Below are 5602 nucleotides of genomic sequence, written 5' to 3'. Positions count from 1 at the left end.
ATTCACTGTGACTTAACTGTAAATAATGTAAAATAGTTACCGAGATTCACTGTGACTTAACTGTAAATAATGTAAAAATGGTTACTCGAGATTCATTGTGACTTTACTGTAAATAACGTAAAATAGTTACCGAGATTCATTGTGACTTTACAGCAAATAATGCAGAATAGTTACCTAGATTCACTGTGACTTTACTGTAAATAATGTAAAATAGTTATCGAGATTCATTGCGACTTTACTGTAAATAATGTAAAATAGTTATCGAGGTTCATTGCGACTTTAATGTAAATTATGTAAAATAGTTACAGAGATTCATTGCGACTTTACTGTAAATAATGTAAAATAGTTACCGAGATTCATTTTGACTTTACTATAAGTTATCTAAAATCGTTACCGAGAATCATTGTGAGTTTGCTGTAAATATGTAAAATAGTTACAGAGATTCGTTGCGACTTTACTGTAAATAATGTAAAATAGTTACCGAGATTCATTATGACTTTACTATAACTTATCTAAAATCGTTACCGAGAATCATTGTGACTTTACTGTAAATATGGGAAATAGTTACCGAGATTCATTTCGACTTTACTGTAAATAATGTAAAATAGTTACAGAGATTCATTGTGATTTTACTATAAATGAAGCAAATTAATTAGATCTGTTTGAACTTCCAAAAGTTCAACTTTCAGAGAGTAAAAAAATTCAGCTGTAGTCTAGTGGTTAGCATTTTGGGCTACAGAACGAAGAGTCCAAATTTCGAGATGTCATGTTGCCGAACACACTTTGTACTTTCAGCTGTGATGGCGTGAGAAGAAAGACAGCTAATCCTGTTAATCGATTCAAATAACTGTAACGAATTTGTTATTATATATTTATTTTAATGTCAACTTTGTTTGGATTGAGTTTATATTTAAAAATAAGCCTAGCTTATAGTGTTTGATATGTATTACGAAACTCTCGCCTATCCTCCAAAGTTGTAGAAGATTCTCGAGAGTAAGAACCAACAATATATCTACACACGTAAACATTTAAATATAGCTCAGTATTGTTATGTAAACTGAATTTTCTAGAAAATCTTCCCACGCCTATAAATACAACCAACGCGACGCGCCAAAGAGAGAGTGTCTATTAGTAGTTCGTTATAATCAGTGTGCTATAAACTTCAAAAGCTATAAGTGAGATTTTTATAACGCTTATCAATCGAAAACCTTCAGATATTTGATCAAAACCCTTTACAAAGTTCGAACATTGCAAATTATGAAACTTCAGTGAATTCTCATCGGACATTAGTATTTTTACGAAAATATTACATAACTTCAACGGTGGAAAACCTAGCGTGTGTGTGGCCAAGGACAAAGCTAGCTAGCTTCCCGGCGAATCGTACTTACATCAACTCGTAATTAACTCTCTCATCGTAAACCCTCGATAAGATATCAAGGGAGTTCCAAACTAGAGAGAAGATTTTATATTGTTTGTAAGTTTGTGATACTTTTGTTATATAAATCTTTTTGTTACATAAAGACGGTGTGTATCAATCTTGTTGGTAAATATCGTAAAGTGACAAATATTTCGGCATATATTTAAATATTAAATCCAAAGTACAATATAAGTTAATTCGGCTTCGGGCTAATCGAAATTCTAATAAGTAATACGTTTCAAAAAGCAATTAATGATTGAAGGAACTGTAACTTGGCCACGGTAACTACAAGCTAAGATGTGTCTCAATGATGTGTTGCTACTGCTTTATGTGCGACACATAATGTTCTTTCTCATGCTCGTATTCGACACAGGATCTATGGAAATGTAAAGATACGACATTAAGGCGGCCGAAAAGAGCGACAAACTCTAAACATGACTGCTCCATGACCATACACTCAAACCGGTATCATTTTAAGGTAGCAGAGAAGCTCAGTTGTGGTCTTTTAAACGTATCTGAAATTTGTGTATGGTTTATGGTCGTAGAAAGCCAGTAGAAATCTGGATTTCGGAATTTTCGAGCCAGTTTCAAATCCATGCGATACCAAAATATTGCCCGCACTTTAATCTGTGAGTGCGTTATGAAAGTGACAGTTAATTCCTTAGTGTGGATAGTGGGAGGTAGGATGCTGTAATCCCTCTAGCCAGTAGCTCAGAAGCAGATACCGCGGCAGATAACCTCATTAGCTTTGCCATAAATAACAAAATAATTTATTTCTATGTATATACTTTGGCAATTGATCTTTATAAATATAAGTAGAGACTTCAAAATTAGGCCATAAATCTCACACCGTTAAAATCCAAATTTTAATACTCTTGTTGAGCACAGCACAAATATCCAATTGTGTAGCTTTGTGCTTAACAATACACAAACAAAACGCCTTAAATTAATTCCACAAAATCTAAAGCCTAAAACCCATTGCACATGATTCAAAATTAGTAATTTAAAATTATAGTAAATAATTGTATCATTAAATGAAAAAATAAATATGATTTATTTAAACAGATGTCAGTAAAATCATATTTAAATTACTAAAATTAAATTACTGTGTCTGCAGTTTTGCTACTTTTGAGATTAATGTGTTACTGGATGGTATACGAAAAGAAAAACATATCCAGTCTGTTTCCTAAATGATTACTTACAGAACAGTAAACATTGCACATTTCAAGTAATCGAGGTTATAATGAGTCGTATTTTGCAAAATAATAAATTGGTAACCTATAAACACGAATATATTTCGGATTGTTAAGATAGCATTAAGGTCACGAAATCATTATGAAGATATTTTCCCCTGTAATGGTTGTGTCATAGCCAAGTTGATGAATGCCAAGAGAGAGAAAAGATAGAGTTATAGCTCTCGCAGAATCTTGTAAAACTATTTTCCAATTCAAAACAATGTTTGAACTGTTATTATATCAGTGTGTGATCTAAATCATAAACGTTCCGGGCCTGGCATGGTCTGGTAGTTAAGGTACTCGACAAGCAATTGGAGGGTCGTGGGTTCGGATCTATGTCACTAAACATGCTCGCTCTTTCAGCTCTGGGAGCGTTATAATGTGACGGTCAATAACACTATTCGTTTGTTAAAGAGTTGGAGGTCGGTGGTGTTTACAAACTGCTTTCTTTCTAGTCTATCACTGCCATATTATGGACGGCTAGCGCAGATATCCCTCGTGTAGCTTTGCGCGAAATTCCAAACAAACCTAACCATTAAAGTCCCTGCTATTGTGTTTCAAATCTGAGCATTTCTTATTTTATTAAATTGTCTTGGGAAAATACTGAACATCTAGCCTCAAGATTTCAATAGAAATACAATAATTATTCATTTTAATGCAATAAAATTACATTTTAATATATCTATGAAGTTAAAATGGCCACATAATTCAACACAATTTTAGCCATCTAACAATTGTTGTCAAATGCTTAGATATCATTTATTTGTATTCAGTTAACTAAAAACATAATACTAGTGCTTGTTAAAGTGTCCAAAGTGTAATAAAGGAAAACAAAATTAATTTGCTCAGTTGTGTTCAATCATCGTGTACTTCAGTGGAGTATTAGAATGAAGTTGTGACGAGTGTCTCTGATTAATATTAATTTACACTTGAAATTCTGATGAGACGAAGCTCGTGTTCCATCATATTCCCGATAAAATACTGATGAAGACCTAGAAACATAATTGACGCTCATTATTTAGGTGATGGCATGTATGTCTAAGAAAGAAGTAGGTGGCTACTTGTTCAACCTAACAGACAGGTACCACAGCATATAGCGCCCATTATAAACTGATGTACTTTTCGATGTCAGTCACAGAAATGAGAATTTTAGGCGAACACACGTAAACATCTTGCAAAGATTTATTTTTAGCAGTATATCAATGATCGAAACACAGTACGAATAAAAAAATCAAGAGCAACCTTTTTATGGCTTTACGATAACTCTAGTTTAGTTAAAGTAGAAAACGGATATAAATAGAATAAGCTGTGGTAAGAATGAAAAAAGACACTGGTTCACTTTGAGGAGATTATAAAAATACTTAGTGATTACATCGATTTTTGGTATCATTATGGCAATAGAAACGTATCTAAGAAGAAATTGATCTCTATATATATACAATCAAGAAAATAGAACAAGACTGGACAGTAAACAGTATTTTATTGTTGTTAATATGAAGTTAAGAAGTTTGTTATTTTATACGGATTTTATTCGTCCAAAAAGAAGGGGCTAAAATAACGAAACAAATCTTTGCTAACATGAGTGTTTTTGTACATTTTGACAAATTAGTCACTAGCTATACCTTTTCGAGCTAAACATCAAGAAGCAAATAGAATTAGATAGACTAATCAAATATATGCCTCTAAACCAGACGAGTAAAAGTCAATGCATTGGTTGTGTACACTTTTGATTAACACCTCTGTAGACAAGGGCACCAAAAATATGAATTATCGAGCATGAGGCTAAGCCTAATTTGCACTCGCTAATCACTAGAAGCATCCACGTGAAGCATCGGTTCATAACATCCCTAATTTGTTCGGAATAAAATTGCATTTAATATTCCAGTATGTGATGTAATTTTAAGCTAAACAGGTCTTTAATTGCTGGCAGTCTAGGTTGTATTGGTATTTTCTTTAATCTGTTAGGCCTTCGTGAAAAGCTGAGGTTGTAAGGTTGTCAACCCATTTGTTATGTGCAAAGAAAGAGTTAGACTCCGCATTTAAGACACAGCATGGTGTGGTCTTTGTACTTAGACTGTGTATATTTTTTTTTCAAATAATCATAATTTGCTTTAGAATATCCCCATTTAACTGTTTTGTTTTTGATAGTTTCATTGTGGTATTTTTTTTCATTTAGTTTTGATCGTTTTTATTATTTTCCATAAAATAGAGTGAATTATTAATTGTGAATTCGGTTTTCATTTAGATCAAATTCCAACACATAAACTGAATGAAAAATCAAATGGTCTAAAGTCATTGTGAATTTTACCTTATATATGTCGGTTTGTTTCTGTGTTTGTTTATTGTTAAGCACAAACTCACATAATGAGGCAACTGTGTTCGATGTTATAGCGTTATAAGCTCTCATATTTCCTATTGAACCTCGGTGGAGTTGGGTATAACCATCTGATTAACAGAACTATATAACCCTATCTCGACGGAGCACGTGTCAAAGGCCATGTCATCGCGTTTGTTGACTTGTATTTAAAATTTGATTGAACTACAATTTTATAAATCTATGTCAATAAGTTTGGTATAGAATTGTAGATTATAATTCAAAGTTTAGTATTATACGTTAGTTAATTTCTAATTTAAAAGTAAATATTAAAAACACAGCTAAACGTGTGTGTCACGTGGTATGTTGAATGCAGCACTGGTTCAAATTAGATTTTTGTGATGTTAAAACACAAAATATACAGTTTTGTACGAATTAGGAACTCAAACTATCGATACTGACAAGCTAGAATATAAATTAAGAACGTAATATATTCTCTTTTGCCTAAGATATCGCTCCTGTACTGAATCAAACACAGTGGCCCTCATGCCCACTTCTTTCCATTTTTGAAAACGGTTCCTTATATAAACTTATTTTTATATATGACATGAATAACCAATCAAAAGCTCAGAATGT

The sequence above is a fragment of the Limulus polyphemus genome, unplaced genomic scaffold, assembly GCF_000517525.1.
Source record: "Limulus polyphemus unplaced genomic scaffold, Limulus_polyphemus-2.1.2 Scaffold130, whole genome shotgun sequence".
NCBI lineage: Eukaryota > Metazoa > Arthropoda > Merostomata > Xiphosura > Limulidae > Limulus > Limulus polyphemus.
Note: the sequence above shows the minus strand (reverse complement) of the source record.